This window comes from Silene latifolia, chromosome 8 (assembly GCF_048544455.1).
Source record: "Silene latifolia isolate original U9 population chromosome 8, ASM4854445v1, whole genome shotgun sequence".
NCBI classification, from domain to species: Eukaryota; Viridiplantae; Streptophyta; class Magnoliopsida; order Caryophyllales; family Caryophyllaceae; genus Silene; species Silene latifolia.
This window is the reverse complement of record NC_133533.1, coordinates 102,861,243-102,881,277: the sequence shown is the minus strand read 5'-3', so window position 1 is coordinate 102,881,277 and position 20,035 is coordinate 102,861,243. Positions and strand designations below refer to the sequence as shown.

The following is a 20,035-nucleotide window of genomic DNA, read 5'->3' as shown; positions in this document are numbered from 1 at the left end:
GGAAGTCGTATCCCTGAATCGATCCAAGAAAGCGCGGACCAGGCTAAGGTTAGCCCGCAACTTCCTCTTCACGATATCTCTCCGCACTGAACTCCGAGGACCGAACGCTCCACGCTCGATCATAGCCCTCTCCTCCGCCGACAGCTGCTCGTAGTGCTCCATCGCTGTCGTGTAACCCGAGAACGACCTGATGTTCCCGGCCTCCTATTATGATTGGAAACAAAGCTATCTTTAGTTTTGAATGAAATTTGAAAGAAATTTGGACAAAAAGAATGAAAGAGGATGAATAAGGAGTAGTGAATTCTTATTTACCAAGCTCTTCACCGTCCTGTAGGACAGGTGACCCTCTGTAGCCCACACGAGGTGCCTACTCTCCCGGTGTCTCACCCACGCAGAGCTCCTCTCAGCTGACGACCTCCTCGCCCGACGTTGGCCCGTCTCGGGGCCTCCTCCTCCTCGACGGCCTCCTCCTCGTGAGCCTCGTCTCCAGCAGCCATCACCGCAGCGGTGAAGGCCTGCTCTAAAGCCTCCTCAACAGTAGTGGCGTCTATCTCCATGGGAGTCCTCCCAGAAGTAGAAGCCTCATCACCTGCAACGTTAAAGTAAATTCAGGCCGCGTCACATGACGACAAGCCTTCGTTGGTACAAATTAAGAAAAAGTAAGGGCTCCGTCCCTATAAAGAAACATAGGTATCAATCAATAAGTAAGGGTTAGTGTTCACATGTAATTCACAAATTAAGAAAAAGTTCCAATAATATTATTCTAGCAATAATCGTTGGTACAAATCATCACCCGTAATTTGATAAAGTTTCAAACTTCAAGAAAAAATCACACTCGTTATTCTCCATGCCTTCGTTGCTTCTTCCCTATAAATAAACACATGTATTAATTAGTAAGGGTAAGTGCTCACATATAATTTAGGAAAAATTCAAATACTCCGTATTATTTTAACAATAATTCATGGTAATCATCAACATAATACACATTTGAAATAATCAATGGTTAGTAACATTTATTTTAACAATAATTCATGGTAATCATCAACATAATACACATTTGAAATCATCAATGGTTAGTAACAATGTGTAGATACCTCATTTCTGCACCTCCCGCAAACCACCCGGTGATGATTGGGCCGCATGTTTGATACGCGGAACGATTTGTGACAGTTCGTAAGATTATCGTCAAGTGATTGCTCAAATATTAAATGTCTACCTCTTAGATGTCATCTACGTTCCGATACGGTCGTTTTGGCAGTAATTAGAGTACATTCGGAGTCCGGGTCAAAAACCGTCTCCATTTTCTGATAACCGTTAAATCCCGAGTCGAATATTCGAATGTTCCTGGATATTTCTATTCCATATTTCACAAATTTTATCTTTTGGCAAATAATATCCCGTAATATTCATAAGATAATCGGATTATTTCCGTCCTACCATAACTCAAACGCGAAATCTTTCTTCAAAGAGGAGGAAACCTCCCGGAATAGACGCAAGAGTGTCGCGCCTCTTCCAAGAGACGCAGTGGCTGCTGCGCCTCTTCCCAGGCCCTTCTCTGCATGTCTTACGTATCTTTTTCATATCTTTCCGAGATTCACTTCCAAAGAGTCTCCGAAACCCTAATTCCTTCACGTGATTAGTATAAAAAGGAGCCTTCGTTCCTCATATTTCTCACGCGAGTGTCCGCCCTTCTCTTCTCCCTTTGCATTCTAGACTTTGTTCTTACTTATTGGCGCCTACGTGCTTGAACTTTCGACCACGTAAGCTCGGATCTTTCCGGTACCAACCTCTCCGTTTGCATGACCGACCAATTTGACCAACTACACAATAATCAATCTAATTAATCAATCGTTTTCCTCTTACGAGGGCACTTTCCTTGCATTCGCGTCGAGCATCACTAATCGATATTCTTAGTCCTTCTCGTTTCGTCAACATGTAAGTCTGAGGGTGTACAATCCTTATTTATTCATTGTATTTTAATTATCGTACCACAATTGTAAGATTTACGTCGAAAGTACCTCATTAAAACCGATTTCTAAAACCGTCTTTAAAACCTCTTTTTACGGATTTTCGAAGAGATCGATCGAGAAAAGACGCAAAATCGGGCTCGCGCCTCTTGAAGGAGCGCAGTTCTGTTGCGCCTCTTCGTGAGGCCGCCGCAGCCTCGCTTCTTTTCTTCTTCTTCTTCGTCCTCTCGTAATTGCCTTTCTTATTTGTTTCCGTATGTTTCTCTTTAATCCTTTCACATAATAGTTTAATAATTCCATATATAATCATCATTCATTCGCATGTTTTAATCATCATAAATCCGACTTAAATCCCAAGTAATTCATATTTGCGGGTTTTCGTCATTAAATTCAATTCGGATTTTAGAGATTCAATTTAATCATATTGAGTTTAAGGATTCATCTTTGATATAGTTTAATCTGTTTATTCACATATTCGTTGTATATCCGTTGTATTTAGCCTAATTGACTTATTTCAACAGAGGACTCATTAATATTTTCATCATTAATCATGTAATTAATTCGCTTACATCGTCTCATCCATGTTTTACTGTTTTTATGACCCATTCACATGTTAAATAATCTGTTAATCACTTTTATCCGAGTAAATATTATCAATCCATCTTTAAATCACCAATTAACATTAACGGCTTGCAATTACGGCTTCACAGCCAGAATTGAGCCAAGGAACAGACGCAGCGTCTGCTGCGCCTCTTCCAAAGGGCGCAGTCCTGCTGCGCCTGTTCCTGGCTGAGTTCTGTCCCTGAACTCCGTCTTTGCCTTGACATAGTTTAATTAGCCTACGTTTAATTAACTATTAATCGTATTATCACCTTCTGATCTGTTCGTAATTCTTTTGTTCTTTTTCTCAAATCATCCGTTTTAAAGGTATTTTCGACATAAATCGCCTAATCCATTGTAATTATTTATAATTATTGTATTTCTTTCATCATTTGTACGTTCTCACATGTAATTGTATATTAAATCCTACTTCGACCCAATTGTATGCTAATTACGTGTCAACCGACTTAGTATTAATTCTCACATGTTAGGATTAAAACTTGGATGTTGCATTGCATGCATTACAACCGACGATATATCGAGTATAAATAACTTCCCTAATCATTAGTAGAGGCCGCTATCGAGGCGGGCGGGATTAGGTGTTCGATCAAAAGAGCTTCCTAATACGTACCCTCACCCCTTACTCCAGATCTCCGTGAGCACCCATGTTCATTGGCATCCACGAGAGTCATTCTAGACATAGAATGCTAAGGGTAAACGATTGCTTAGTGTTCATGTCACTACTTTGTGTCTTGACATGACACGAGGTATTCGAACGGTTCCAATTTCCCATAAAAATTGGTGGCGACTCCATACAAAATGCAAACGCTTGTTTTCGACCTTCACCAAGCGCCCCCGTGGGCGGCCCGCTGTCCACACAATGTAAACATTGTTCTGTGTGATTTTGCAAATTTGTATTGTTCGGAGTATATTTATAGTATTTGATGCAAAGTTGTTTGGGTTATATTAGGACTTTTCTTTTATTTTTGTTATTTTTCCACACTAATGTTAGGAATGTATTAATTAATAGAATATGTGTATATGAGTACTTCTACGATTGATTGGTATATATCTAATTATTATCTTCAAATATAATTTCATTAATAATTAATTTAGGTAATTCACGAAAGTTGGACTCTCTATAATCGCTCGAAAAAAGTTTCCTTTATTAATATAGATAGATAGATATAGATTAGATAACCGAATTAATTGACATTATCTTTTTACATCAGGTTTTCCAAAACCGATACAAATGATTATAATTAAAAAAACTACCTCTCGAAACTTCGCTATTACGTATCATCATTCCCAATTACTCAAAACCCTTATTCTTCCCTCACATCACCAAACTTCGCTCGATCATTGCACCACCACCACCACCCTGCTGCTGTCGTACCCCACCACCGGCACCAACGTGCTCCTGCCGTGCCGTGCACCTGCCACCGCTGCCGTCGAGAATCCATTATTATCTACTGTCGTGCTTTTGCCTGCCGTCGTATGCCATTGCTGCCCTTCGTCGCTACTCTTTAACACCAACATAGTGTTGCCCTCTTTCAAGTTTATATCGTTGATAATTGTTCGTCTGTATTAAGGTATGGTCGTTGCCCTCTTTCATTGAGTTCAGCTATTAATGATTGTCTTCTATTTGTGGTAAAAAATTCATCAAATATTATTTCTATAATCTTTGCATTGATCTCTGATCTCTCGATTACTATGGTACTTATTGTTGATTATTATGCAAATGGGTTTTCTTCTCCATCATTGTTTAATCACTTGCTATGCTTTCTTTATTGTCAAAATGTCACTGATGCAATTTTAAACGGACTTTTGTACGGGTTTGTTTGCAACATGGGAAAAGGGCTGCATGTACCCGAGCTTTGAACAATTATTTTGTTCTTATTGCGTGCTTTATATGTGCTCCATTTTTATCATTTGTTTACTTTTGATTAAAATACCTCTCACGGATAAAAGGGTAAACAAATGATTGAGATCGGAGGGAATACCTTTATCTGTTTATATACATTTCAGTTCTTATTTCTCTGAGAATGTGGTGAATTTTACTAATTTAGTGTTATTGGGTTAGCATAATAGCATTTGTAATCTCTTTTACTTAGTCTCAAGTGTAATTGTTATACTCCATTTATTAATACTCTTCATAAAGAGTTGTACTTAAATTGATTCAAAAGGGGTACAACATACATAGCACTAATCCTAACAACTGCAAGAAATAATGCAGTAAGTGAAACTTCCTTTCAAAAAGATCAGACATTAATAGCATAATAGCATTTTTGCAGTTTTCTTGTTTACTAGGCCAATTTGATTTAAAAAGATCAGACATTAAAACAGGTTCATGTATGATTTCGTGATAATGATGGAACATCATTAGAGGTCTACTTGCATACCACGTATATGTAGTTTCAGATTTTAATTTCCTTTATTTATGTGATTTTTAACTGTAAGACGGTCTCATGCTAGCTTGAGATTGTTTAGTTGGTTTCAAAAGTTTCATGTAGTTTCAGTATGTAGTTTCTTTTATCTTCAATCAATTTGTTTGCCCATTTATTTCTAAAACAACAACTCTTTTGTGAGACGGTCTCATGCTTCCAATTATATAAAAACACAACTCAAGCACGGAAGTCTCTTGCTCCACCTTTCACCTAGCCCTCAGAATTCTTAAAAATGGTTGGCTCGACTTACGACTTATGTACAGGAGTTCCTATAATCGACTGTTTTTTTTAATCAAACTATTCGAATTTTAGGGATCTAACATTAATTTAAATATATGTTTCTCTATTTTTCAAACTATGGTTTATATTTTCAAAATTTGTAACACTCATAACTTATTTATTATGATACTTTTTCTATCAACAAAACTTATTCTTAACACTAGTATATATCTTGATTTATATAGAGTATCATTTATTTTTATTTTTTTTAAAATAAGGATAGTAGAAGTAGTAAGTTAATGTAGTAGTAGCAGAAGTAGTAAAGTATTAGCTTATGAAGTGAAAGTTGCAAACTTGGGAGTTACCATTTCCTAATACAACTTGCTGCCCAGACTTTCCTCATGGCCTACACCATTCGCCATCGCGCCTAAACATTAAAATATTCCTATCCTTAAGTCATTTTTCATCCTTTTTAGAAAGGGGCATTCTAGTAAAAGCTATTATTTTTAACATTATATTTGAAACTATAATCTTTATAACAGCTTCAGGTCTGACCATTATTCTAATAGAAGCCATTATTTTATTTTTAGTGGTGTATCATGCTGGATATGGATCGGAATTGGATGTATGGGAAACGAGATTTCTATTTTCTACAACGGCTTAATGAATTTATCAGCCATGTTGTTGCACATCAAAAATTACATGGGGATGAGGAGCATCTCATTTGTCCGTGTAGCGTATGTAAGAACCGTATAAAGGTAGACTCAGCAAGGGAAATGCAGAATCATTTGGTAATGAAGGGGTTTAAACCTGATTATCATTTGTGGATATGGCATGGAGAGAAAGAAAATGACATGCAAGGTACCTCAAACGCTGTAAATCAGGGGAACAAATTGGATAATGTTGATGAATTTGAGATTCATGGTTTGGATTTTAATAACATTCGATTAATGTGGACAATGCTGACGATGACAATAACAACGTAGAGGCTGAGAATATTGATAGAATGATGGATGATTTAGAAAAAGATTTTATAGAATGTCCAGAAATTTTCCAGAGGCTAGTTGATGATTCTGAGAAACCGTTATATCCGGGTTTCTCCAAATTCACCCGTTTATCTGCTGTGTTAAAATTATATACCTTGAAAGCGGCGAATGGATGGAGTGATAAGAGTTTCACCGCTTTAGTGCAACTTTTAACAGAAATGTTGCCAAAAGGTAACGAGCTTCGAGCTAATACTTATCGATGTAAGAAAGTGTTGTGTCCATTGGCTACGAGTTACCAAAAAATCCATGCCTGCCCAAATGACTGCATTTTGTTCTGGAAAGATTATAGTGACTTAGATGAGCGTCCACGATGTAAAGCAGCGAGCAAATGTCGGAGATAAGAAGAAAGGTAAGTATTAAACTTGTGCCTCGTGAAACTTGTGGAGTATATGCATTATCCAAAACAATGTGAAGCGTATATTTTCCATGCATGAAAATTCAAGAAGATAATAAATATATCATGGGAGCATTTTATGAAGGGTAAGTATTAAACTCGTAATTGAAGTTAGTTAGTTATACTTAGTTAGTTGTACCGTAACTGTAGCTGTACAACGTCTCTTGCTTTTTAAAAAAGTCATGGAGAAAAGAAAGCCAAACTTTTTTTTTGAGAAGATGTGAAGTCAGCCTCTTCTTCTAGGGCCAAACCCAACCAAGCAAGCTTCTCATTTTGTTTACCCCATTTAAAAATTAAAAGCTACTTGCTATAGTTTAGTGCCTAATTTGTTTACCGTCATCATTAGATTTTGAAATTGAAATGCAAGGTTAGTATTGTCATATGTGCAGATAAGTTCTAATTCTTGATATGTAATGATTTTGTCATATTTTGATCACAGTAATCATTGGATGTTGGTTGTCGTTTGCGTGGGATTGAACACAATGTATATTTTGGACGCGCGAAAAAGGGATCCTAAGAAGATGGACATAGAAAAGGTTCTTGAAGGTGCTTGGCTACTATATTGTGCTTATGGAGGACGACGCAACTATAATATTAAAAATACTAAACTATATATCAAATAGATCCGGGTACGTAACAATTATACCCTTGTCAATTTTTTCCTCTCTTACCCAATTGATTTTTCTGAACTCCCTTCCCTTTATCTCCCTCCGGCAACCCCCTTCATCCAACCTTTCTCCGACTACCCTTGTCCAGCATCTATGTCAGAATGCACATGCCTCTGTTTGATTCCACTTAATTGGTGTGTACTACTTTGTTTGATTATCTTGTCTTCCTAAAATGAGTCATATGAAAATGTACCTATAATATCAGGTCAAAGTGACTCTTAGCCAATCCCTCTTCCCTGGCTATGCACTGCAATTAACCACCATTTTCACACCTCCATCATCACCATCAAATCTCCATGAGTGATCCAAAAATGGATTTGACCTAAAGTTTCAGGGTATGTTCGACCAAAGATTTTTCCCACCCAATAGTAAAATCCTGCAAATAAAGCAAAAACGGCTCCCATAGAAAGTACATAATGGAAATGTGCAACCACATAATAAGTGTCATGTAGAGCAATGTCTAGCCCAGAATTTGCCAGGACTATTCCAGTGAGTCCTCCCACGGTGAACAAAAAGATGAACCCTACAGCAAATAACATGGGTGTTTTGTATTGTATCGAACCCCCCCCCCCCCCCCCTCCCCCCACATGGTAGCGATCCAACTAAAGATTTTAATTCCAGTGGGGACCGCTATGATCATGGTAGCTGCGGTGAAGTAAGCGCGGGTATCAACGTCTAAGCCCACAGTAAACATATGATGAGCCCAAACAAGAAATCCAAGAACACCTATACTGATCATGGCATAAACCATGCCTAGATACCCGAAGACCTAGGTTTTCCGTAAAAAAGTAAAAACGATATGACTTATGATACCGAATCCAGGCAGAATGAGAATATAGACCTCGGATGACCGAAAAACCAAAAAAGATGCTTTGATATAATATGGGGTCTCCTCCCCCACCGGATCAAAAAAAGGTTGTATTAAAGTTTTGATCGGTTAATAACATGGTAATTGCCCCCGCCAAGTCTCGAAGTGATAATAAAAGTAGGAATGCTGTTACTATAACGGACCACACAAATAAGGGTAATCTATGCATAGTCATTCCAGGTCCACGCATGTTGAAGATAGTTGTTATAAAATTGATAGAACCTAAAATGGATGAAACACCAGAGAGATGAAGACTAAAAATGGCTAAATCAATCTGCTCCTCCGTAATGGTGGTAATACCACTTAAGGGCGGATAGACCGTCCACCCAGTCCCGCTACCCACTTCTACTAAGGCGTAACTTAATAGGAGCAAGAGACTTGGGGGCAACAACCAGAATGAAATATTATTTAATCGGGAAATGCCATGTCGTGTGCACCTATCGAGAATCGGAACAAACCAATTACCAAATCCACCTATCATCGCAGGCATAACCATAAAAAATATCATTAAAAAGCGTGAGCCGTTATTAAAACATTATAAAGTTGATGATTTCCACCAAGAATTTGATCGTCGGGCGTGCTAATTCCATACGAATCGATCTTGAAAAGCATGTGCCCATCACTCCAAAGAATGGCGCCGAAGATGAAATAGAGAGTCCCTATATCCTTGTGATTAGTAGAGAAGATCCATCGAATCAGATTTGTCATAAAAAAAAGGGATCTTCTTTTCTTTACTGTTCGGACAGACACATCGGAAACTCGCCTCAAGATACTTGGAAAGCGTCCCGGTGTCCTCTGAACTGAGTTTGACCCTTTTTTGATGTGAGTGAGGTTTTTCCCCACAAAGAAAATTCAAAAGTAATGAGATTTGATCATTTAGCGCACTACAGTCTAAAGAAAATTTCTAGCTTTAAGATGCTGCCAAACTAGAAAGTAGAAACTAAGAAAGATAAGGGTTCTTTCTCTTATGAAAGAGATAGTTATCTTATAGGGTAGGGAAAAAAGCAACCTTTTTCTTATATATGATAATACCAGCCACCACGTCCTTTTCTATGCAATAAGGATCTCCGAGAGCACCTCTGTCAGTTGGAACTCCCGATGTTGGTGAACGAGAAGAAGAGAAGAGTGGTTCATAAAAGTGGGCTTAGCCAGCAAAGTATTCCCTCGGAAAAGTAAAAGCGTATCGAGCACACGCTATGCTGTATGACTCATCACCCCTGGGAGTTGCTATGGTGGCTTCGGTGCACGACAGTGAAAAGAATCTGTTAGCATGAAAGCGTGGTTTTAGAACAGGGGGACGATGGGAATACCCCGTTGAAAGTGTACGTTTGTCCGTTACAAGCGGAGTCTTTTGCGATCGTTGCTACATAGACTTTCGTCTTTCCTTCCTAGAACAGGCTAAGACGTAGCCGATGCTTTTATTGGTCGAACAATTGCATACCTCCTTCTCTTTAATTATGTTATTTGGTGCAAAAGCACTTTCATATGATCTTTACCGGGGTGAAAGCGCCAGTGATACCTTGTTATATGATATGGCAAAAAAACAGCCCATAAGCTTTGACTTTCTACCCTTGACTAAAAAGCTAGGTTGGAGCGAGTGAAGTCGTAGTAACGAACGAAGCGAGTGAAGAACGGCCGAGCGAAGTCGTAGTAGCGAGGGGAGCCGCCATTGAGGGGGGGGAGCAAGGAGCTATATTAGTAAAGAAGTCGTAGTAGCGAGTAGGGAGAGCAGGTAAAGAGCCTGTAAACTCGCTATCCTTTTAGTCCTTGAAAGAGAGAAGATAAGTAGAGAGAGGGCTAAATCCTTCCTTTTTCAAAGGTTGTACTCGCCTAAACGAAATCCTTTTCTTTTCCCAAACGATTGAGAATACCTTTCAAAATCTCTGTTGTGCGATTTTTTGTATGTAAGAACTGCATCAGTTGAGGTTTCTGCGCCAGAAAACCCCTCCGAGATTGCCTTCGAGAGTGTTTACTTTGGGCAGCTGTTCGAGGCTATTTATAGTTCGCATATTAAGTAACAAGTAAGGAGAATAAGTGAAACAGACTCGACCATTCGGGAGAGAAAGCGAGCAATAGAGCCGGTTGTTGCGAACGGAAGTCTGTAGTGAGTGTGTTATCGAGTGTGAGCATAGCCTCTGCCGATCAGAAAGTAAGGCTATAAAGGAGTACCGCCAACTGAGCCTAGACTATCTGTGTGGCTTTCGATTGAGGGTACCGCCGACACATCTTTTCCTCGCTCAACCTAGTACTCACATGGATTCCGCGATTAAGGCGCACTCATACGTTTTTTTAGTCTTTAAGGCGGGGGACAGGCTCACTTCAGAGCAGGGCTAAGCTGGTCCCATACTTACTAATACCAACAAACTTTTTCTTTTTATCCTCTCTCACAGCAAATGACTTTGAAAGGCCGTTGCTGGTGGTCAAGCCGCAGTATAGTATAGTCGTTGTTCCTGACTGCATGGCCGGATGGTTAGGTTGATTGATCGATCCCATTGAACGAGCGGAACGTATGTAGCGAGTTGGCTTCTTTTTAATTTGAATTAATGTGAACAAAGATTCTCTTTTTATTACACCCGTGGTAAGTAAGGAATGGGGATAAGCCGCAGTGGCTTTGGTTAGATCGCTAGTGGGATAGGTTGGTCGGATTAATGAGAGGACTTCTTTTCAGAATGTGCACGAGTAGTACCGCTTGTCGTGATAGGTATGTGAGTGAGCTAAGATCCTAACATGAGATTTGATGATCGTACTTAAATCGCAGAATGCTCTTTAGTATTGCAGCCTTTGGTTCGGATTCCACAGGTAATATGCTCAAATATTCAATCAAGAACCGGCTACGCTACACCTCTTGATTGTAGTGTTAAATTTAATATGAGGACTGGACCACTAATCCTAATTCTAGGCTTAGTCTTAGGACTGAAGATCAGTCTTGTCTCCACCTCAAAACCAACACCTAGCCTGTTTCTGTGGCTGGTGGTACCTGCTTTTCCTATAAGCGGGTAGTGCAGTCTCGCTCGGCGGCACTGCTATATTGCCGGGTTGACTTTTGTCTGTAGGTGCTGGTGGTAAAAACTCTGTCGTCGGGGAATGCGCTAGTGAAACATCCCCAGCTTTGGTTTCCACGGAAGAATAGTTAAAAAGGATTGCCTTTGAAGGTCCTACGATTAAGACCGCTTTTCAAGGGTCCCTTTCCCTCTTTCTAGTATGGATGGAACGAGTGTAGGTTACGCAGCAGGGAGTTGGCTTTAAAATCCTTAATTGTGAGAAAATCTTATCTTTTAAAGGACCTATAGGGAGAGAGATCTTTTACCCAAATGAACGGGTAGAGGAAGAGACGTAGCGAGTAGTGTGTTAGCAGGCGGAAGATATGTCGCAAGGGCTTCGCGCCTCAATCGAATATTGAAAGTGTTCCATGATTCCTCTATTGAGAACCCACGGACAAGCTTGTTCGTTCTCCCCTAAGGTCTAGTATTTCATTGCTCTTATTCTCGATCGAAATTACATTCCTCTCACTAACGTTCGAGTCTTTCATACCTCAAAACATGTGGTAAAAGTACCCCCTTTTATAACAAAATCCTAGGATTGGAAGAAAATATGCACTTTGAAAAGGAACATTCTTAGTAAGTTATGGTTGGGGAAAGAGACGTCGAAAGCGAAGAAAGAGACGTCGAAGAAGAAGTCGAGGGAGTTCCAAGTGAAGACGCGATCGAATATTGAAAGTGTGCCACGATTCCCCTATCAGGAAACCACATTCAAGCCTGTTCGTTCTCTAGTATTTCATCCCCCGAAACATAGGTAAAACCGCCGTTTGAGGCCCCTTTCACGGTGCTTCATGGAAAAAGTGAATAGCCATTTTTGGACTCTTGTTGCTTTTAAACCCTTAACGCTTACAACTTCACCAACAGCTTGACCACCACCAACTTAATTTTCAACTGGGACCTCTGCTGCTTCATCACTACCAACCGCAACCTTCGTTGCACCTTCGATGTCTCTTTCTGCAACTTCACCTTCGACCGGTGCGTCAACTGCATAACTTAAAACCGGTAAACCAGTGCCGAGATTCATTATGAAAGGAAGTACTGTGCTTGCACCTTGTGTTAGGAGGTTTATTAGCTAGAAAAACGCATAATCAAGGAAACCGGCTAAATAGGTCTTTTGGCCCTCTCACATACGTCCTCGTGAAATGGGAAGTCATCTGCCCCAGCCCTTGAATAGCCGGGATTCACCCCTTTAGGCTAAGGCTAAGAATACGCCCCCGTTCCCCAAGCGAATTTGCAACAAACGCAAAAGCGAGACCCGTTTCACTACACTAGTGAAAGGTCATTTGCAACGAAAAGACCAGGTTTTGACAAGAAATTCCTTGCTTGATGAAACAAAGGCTGTTGGCCCCTTTCCAATACCCAATACAAAGAAGCGGGCAGCCCAAAGTAGCCTGAGAAAGAAAGAGAAGGGGTAAGCAGGAAAGCATTTCTTCCCAATCCCAAAACCAAAAGAACGAGAAAAAGAGGAGAAAGATAGGAGAAAGATAGGGTGGCATTCGCTGACTAAGCACTCTTTCCGGAGGAAATTCTACCTGTTGATGAAGAAGACTCAACCGCAGATGGGGATGGGAACGAAGCTGCAGAGCAGGCTGTTGGGAAAGAGACGGCCCCCAATGAGACTAGGGACGAGATTTTGGCAACCAAAATCGTAAGCAAAACGAAAAATGCATGTTTGAGAAGTCCGTTTTACTAGTAAAATGGTTCTTGCAACGAAAATCATAAGTAAAGCGCAACTTTTTCTTTTGAAGAAAGAGTTCTCATTCCAGATCCGGTAGAACCTGTACCAACCGTATTTGTAGAAGATGGGCCAGCATCAGAAAAAAAAAAAATCTGGAAAAGCAAAGGAAGGTACGCCCTTTCGAACATGCAATTTGCTAAAACACGTTATTTTTGGTCATTCGATGGTTTCTTTACTGAATTCACCAAATCAGATGTTGTCACGTTTCAATGAAACCAGGGAAAATTCAACATAACCCACTTTTACTACCAAATCATAAAAGAAATCGTACCAATTTCAGTGAACCCCGGGAAATTAACCCCGAAAAAAGTGATCCAAAAATGATAGGTCTCTAGCCCTCCTGTGCGACTCGTCCTTACTTACTATAACTATATTAGATAGGTCTCTAGCGTGTTCTATATTAGATTAGACAAGATTGATCTCTTCTAGCGTTGCTACTTATTCACCCAATCCGAAAGCATTAGACGCTGTGGGCTTCTATAACTTACTTTTGACCTTCCTTGCTATTGAACACCTATGGGAGCAGTTTGACAGCCCTTGTTCTAACTTTTCTTATGAGATCTTCCAGTCTTGTTATAATAGAGTAGCTTCCCCATACCGTGACTTTCTTCCAAAGCTAAGACTCCTAACAAGGTATGTAATTGAAATGACTCGAACGTTCGTGAGGTGTTGTCAACTTAGGACTTCGGTCCTGCCTTACTCAAACTAATTAGAAAGGTGCAGCTTTTTAATTAATTCTAATGAAAGACTTTAAATTGGAGATGTTCTTATTCGCTACATACTTCCACTCGTTCCACTAACCCTGGATGCCAAAAGCCAAGTGCAGCTGTTGTTTGTTATGTATTTAATCTTTTAATAAATGAGCAAGTTTAAATAAAATTTATGTTTTAATGTCTAATTAAGATTTAGAATTCTAATATAGTAGAGTAAGAGACCCATAAGTCCACTCTTTCGAAGTGCGAACTGATGCAGCATCGTCTGACCTTTCTGCGGGAGTAGTCTTTGTTCAAGAGAGTCCTCCAGTCACATACTAAATAGTTAACACAGAATGAAGGTACCGTCCTGTTGTTTATGTGAGACCTCCAGCTAATGCTAATGTTCTTGCTCTTGCTAATGTTCTTGCTCTTGCTGCTAGTCCTGGAAGCTACTAGTAAGTCAAAGTCTTTTGAGGGTGGGATTCCTGAGGACGTATAGTAAGATGTCTCCGAAGACTTGTTGTGATGCGCGGTCTAGCCTTGCTCTACTTTCTCTAAAAAGAAACTTCATCAGATGAGACTACCACCTGTCTTTTAGCAGGGGATGCTAGCCCAGCTTCTGCCGATTGAGAAGTTTCGGTTGCTTAGTGCGCTTATTATATATGATAACTTATGTCCATGCCTGCTAACTAAACAAGTGACAATAAGTTAAACGGGGGACTAGTACAAGAAAGAAAGGGGTACGTTGATGCCCATCTCTATAAGGCCCTGCGAATATGGGAGAATTCTTATAATATTGGCTTGTATGATGAGTAGGTTCTATGAAAGTAGGTCTGCTAGGGTAATCCGGAAGGTACTTATAGGAGCTCCGTCTGGTGCCTTAATATGATATGAGTAGGGATTACGGACCAATTCTACGATTATGAGGTCAATCCCGGGAGTTCGAAATCAAGATTGGCCCTATCTTAGCAAGGCTAGCTAGCGAGAAGAGAGATCGTGACGAGATGAAACAAGAGGCCGAGACTTCAAAGTGCCAGGCAGCAAATGAACTGCTCGAAGTCTTTGGAGAGTCGTGGCTGACCAATCCTCTGCTTTCCCGAATGCCTTTCCTCCCCTTGACTTGACTTTGGAGATCGAACCTCTCGACCTTCTTCTAAGGCCGGAGACTTCATTCTTTTTGGTTGATCCGACAATGATTGAGCTTTCTGCGGGATGGAAGCTCGAAGGGGAGAGGTGCCAGTCAAGAGAAAAGAAGCTAGAAGCTGACTCCACTGACGAGAGCAAGCTAGCGCTAAAGGTCGAAAACGAGGTTTCTAACTCCACCTCCTCCCCTCTGAAAAGAGAGGATCGCGCACATCAGACTACTTCGGCGGGTTCCCCACCGTTTAAAATTCTTCTCTTATGCAAGATGCTCCTTCGTTGAAAGTAGTTCTATTTCGGAAGCTTCGCCTCAGTTGAAATAGTATGAAATTTCTGACTTAATCCGCTCATCGAGCTTGACTTGAAACGTTATTCTTCCTTTCGATGGTGAGGATTTCTCCCTAGTAGGAGAACCACTCCGACCTATACAGGTCCTGGATCACCATGTAATAAAAAGAATGAAATTACAAGCCAAGGCAGAAGAGAAGAAAAGTAAGTTTCAACTTTAAGCTGATTCTTTTTCCGATTCTATGAACTTCCTTGTCAATCTCGGAAATTTCAGAGGTAGAATCGTAACAAAATGGTAAACTTCTTCAGATGGGGCGGTTCCCCCCTATTCAGTTGGCTAGAAGTGAGCTTTGATGTCAATATTGGCCAATCCCGTAACCGGGGCTTTCCCTTTGTTTAAGTTTAATAGAGTTCGGAAATTTCATACCCATCTATACAGGGCTCGCACGAGACTATGGTAGGATCATATCAATCTTGTAAAGGAGACCCGGACTTTGGTGAATGTACTTCTGTTCTGCATTCGCGGGGAAAGGCAAGTCTATGTCAATATAGGTAATATCGGAAAAAGCCTGATCAATGGCGGACGAGACTACTTTAATTTTAATAGGGAAGTGACTTCATTCAGGAGTTGGGAGCGGGGTCGTTAATTTAATTTGTAAGTTTACCCTCGTCTATATTAAGTAGGTAGGGTAGAACGGAGCCTTATTAGAGGGGGCAAGAAGATCAGAAGTTCTAAATTTAAATAGGTAGAATCGTGAACCATAAACTCACCCTGCCAAATCCCTGGATTGCTAATTCTAATTTCAAAGGGTGGAACCCGGGATTAGGTTTTTGATCTATAGAATCGTAAACGTGTCGGGGAGAGTCCTACTGTCTATGAGGTCAATTTGTTCTATTTATGTGGTCTACTCACGAGCTCTTCCCCTCTTTCTGGGCAAGGCTAATGAAAGATCTCGGCCTTAACTGATAGGGCTTCACAAGGCTAGGTTAAGATTCTATGAGACTTGGGCTGATGCCCCAATCTTAATATAGGTCCGATTCTATGAAAGTAGGTATTGCTGCCCAAAACCCCTTCTTATCTTAATTATTAAGGCTCGGAAATGATGCCAAGTAGCTAGGTCGTATCGGAAGGCCCACTCCAGTAGGCGCAGACAGCTTTTAATCCTCTGTCCGTCTCGCAGGGGCCGATAGTGTGGGGTGCCTGTAACAAGCCTGCAGCAAAGCCAGCGGGAAAGTTAGGAAGATCCGAAGAAGGCTCTTAACTAGATAGGGATTATTATGCATTGGTGCTAGACTTCCCACTCTCTTTATGAAAGAGGGGGATGAAAAGTCCAAAGTTGGGACTCCATCTCTCTCGCTATCACTTGAGCTCTCAGATCCTCTCTCCCGTAACTTCTTTTGCCTATCTCAGCTAGGGCTCGCCCTGTCTTAACGGGTCTATAAATCTCAGAGTGCTGTGGTAAATTCATTTCAGAGCTGTCTCATGTGCCCTCGGGTAGAATAGCTCTTCCTTGGCCCCTACTTTCTAGGGTAACCAAGCCCCATTAATTATAGGCAACAAGCGAACCCTCGCAAATGAACCAGTCCTGCCAGAGCTTGTGGAAAGAGGTGCTCGTGGAAAGCTGGAGGGTAGATCTGACTTTAAAGAGTGGGTTACACCGGGGCCCTTTGATCAGGTAGCGCCCTCTTCCCTGCATTGCTATACTTACTAGACTAGTGCTAAACAATAGGCGCGCTAAGCAACCAAAGATTAATCTGGAGCGCAAGGACCAACCTCAACTCTCCGACATGGCCTACTTTCTGAACCAAGTCAGTTTCCTTCGTATCCTTGTTAAAATCGCCCTATATGAGTAGGGTTTTATGTAATCTCGGAACGATTCTACCTCTTTTATGTCAATCCCGGAGGTAATCTCGGAAATGTACTTATCAATATTAAGAACGAGATCATGAGTTTGGTGCCTCTAATTGACAGGGTTCGAGCCCTGACTTAGAGGAGCGGTGGGGCTTTTCTTCGTGGTCTACTTTCTTGCAGAAAAAGCAAAGCATTTACCACCATAGAAGAAAAATCTTATTTTCTCGGATTGAGAGGAGAACTTCGTTACCTAAGCTGGATCCGTAGGGGCGGAGCTAGTCGAGGAGGTAATCCTAAAGGGGTCTTCTTAGCTTTCTTAGTGATCTTTCTGAACTTTTCCCTTGAAAGAAGTAGTAGATAAGGCTCTTTCCGATGCCTATAAGCCACCTTGCGCGCCTTTCACATCAATCTCGGAAGGAGACTCGAGACCAGCCAGTCCACTAGCCTTTGGAACGAAAGCCGAGCCTATCCTCTGACTCACTTGCTCATAAGAAGGCGGATGCGGGGACCAAGCCATGGTCTTATTCCCCGAGAACTTCAGTAAGAAGCCGACGGTCTCATTGCTGGTTTGGCTGGCGGGGGACAGCATAAGAGATTCTTAGTCTTTTTTACAGTTTGGATTTTATGTTTTAATTTTGGTGTGCCAACTTACTTTTTTCACAAGCTAAAATCATGGGGTTTTACCAAAAAGTTGAGGTTTGATCGCATAGGCCAGCAGTCCGCGGGTCGAAATAAAGTTTATAAATTTTAAGTTTATGGTGTCATGCAATTCAACAGTAAAAAATCCGTAAATGGCTATTCAATTCCCAGGCTAATCATCTGCACTGCAATATACCCATGCCCGATCGGTGCACCGGTGTGGAATCGAGCTCTAGAACTCCAAAAATAATAACCTCCATTAATCTCCTTTCTGTTATAAGATTTCCAGCAAGTACGGCAGGTCACTTATATAAGTTGGAGCTATTGATTTGAAAGTAACATATTCATATCAAATTTTGTAATTTTGAACGTAAGAGAGCTATATATCAATATTAAGTGTTGTAAAACTCAACGCTCATAAAATACTAATGGTGAAAGGCTGGAGGTTAAAAAATGTCCAACAAAGACGAATAGACGATGTTGCTCTCACTTAGAATTCTGAACCAATCTTGTTGAGATTAATAAGGGGAGATGAGTCTAGTTTCAAATTATTCTCCATGAATTTCTGTATATGGTGAGTAATTCATGTAACAGTATTAGATTGCTTTTGCTACGTGACAATAACCATGTGTTTGATTGCTAAGCTCGAAACCAGTAAATAAGAACTATGTGATTGTGTTGGAGGAGGATTGGAGGAGTATGAGGGTGAAGGAGAATGATTTAGGAAAAAAATTGTAAAAATAAAATAAATCAACTGGTTAATCAAGTAACAAGTTATTTGGTTTATTTGGAGAAGATAGGGTATAAAGGTCGGACTATTATGAAATTAATGAAAGGTGAGATTGTTTTCGGAAGAGAGGTAAATGGTGGGATTATTCTGGTCAATTCATCGTGCTTATTATTAATTGCATATTTTTTTTAAACTTTAGTGTCCGCAACAACCCGAGGATTATGAGTGTGGTTATTATGTTATGAAATGGATGTATGACATAACCTTCTACCATTGTAAAGCTGCGGAGATACAATTTGAACAGGTAATTCAATCTTACTTTAACTTTTCATTGTCAGTTTTCATTCTTCATTTAAATTTATTACTATATAATACTGATATTGAAAATGCAGAATATTGCAACTTCACCCATGTCAATGATCGATATGAATGTGGCCAGAGAAGTTTGGGCGAATAAATGTTTATATAACATATATTTAGTATAGATTACCTTAGTAACTATGACTTTTGTTGGATTATTTATAAATTGTATTGTATTTTGGAACGTTGTTAGGTTGGATTATTGTATTTTGGAACGACGTTGGTTGGATTGTATTTTGGAACGTTGTTGGTTCGAATGATATGTAATGTCCTTTGGTTGGATATCTTATTGCAGGTTTTAAATTGTTGGCATTTTGATTATCAATTTTATGGGGAAGTGCTGCCTAAATTTCGGTAGCAATTTTTTATATTTTTTTTAAAAAAAATATTAATAAATTGCGTCAGTTTTTACAACAAATGACGCAAAAAGTAAAAAGCAATTGTATCGGTTTTCCAAACAACATACGGAAAAAGTTAACCAAATTGACGCTAAAACCAAAAGCCAATAATATCAGTTAGAAGAACTACTAACGCAAAAGGTAGAAGCAAAAGCATCGGTTTTCCAAACAGAAGACGAAATGCTTATTTATTTGCGTCAGTTTTGGGCCCATTTGCGTCGGCTTGTTATTATGAAATGACCCAAAATAACAACTATTTGCGTCGATCTCCAAGTACAACTGACGCAAATGTTAAGCAATTGCGTCAGTTTTTACAATTGACGCATAGCAAATACGACCCCTCGATATACGTCAGTTCAAAACCGAAGCAAAACGCCATTTCCAACTGACGCAATATGGGTTTTTTCCATTAGTGGTGTCCTCGGCTGAGTGGAGTCACTTGCGGGAGTGGCTTCACGCCCTTGATTCGCCCTCTGTGGAACCCGCCGCAGGAGGGGATGTGCACATTAAGGAACATGGTTTATCGCTCAGAATTGATGAGCGGGGATTTGGTGGGTACGGCTGCGGTCCCCCACTGGCGGCGTGGAATATCTGTTGTGATGGGTATTCTGGCAGGACTACACACTTTCAGGTTTGTGGAGTTGTGACGAAGTTTGGGGTAACTTGTGTGTTTTATCTTATGTATTGTGTTTTGTGTAATCAAAAACTGACCCCGTGTTTTGAAAACTGTGGTAATCCATTCGGAGATGGTGAGCAGTTATTGAGCAGGTATGAGATGGCTTGCACGAGGGATAGCTTGGATGGAGTCATCACATGTCATTAGAGTCTTCCGCTGTGTCATAACTTAGATTGCTTTTCAGTTGATTGGTTTTTGAGAACATTTGTATTTGTTTTACTGTTTGGGATTTTGATACTGTAATAACTTAAACTCATTCACTTATTTAAGTA

The 20,035-nt window shown here is 40.3% G+C and overlaps 1 long non-coding RNA gene across 1 annotated transcript; it reads left to right on the top strand.

Annotated features, from left to right (window-relative positions):
- The first annotated feature begins 3,885 nt into the window (after positions 1–3,885).
- Positions 3,886–19,018, top strand: LOC141595798 (uncharacterized). The gene is made up of 3 exons (XR_012522297.1): positions 3,886–4,159; positions 18,529–18,633; positions 18,722–19,018. It is a non-coding gene; the product is annotated as an uncharacterized LOC141595798 (long non-coding RNA).
- The last annotated feature ends 1,017 nt before the right edge of the window (positions 19,019–20,035 follow it).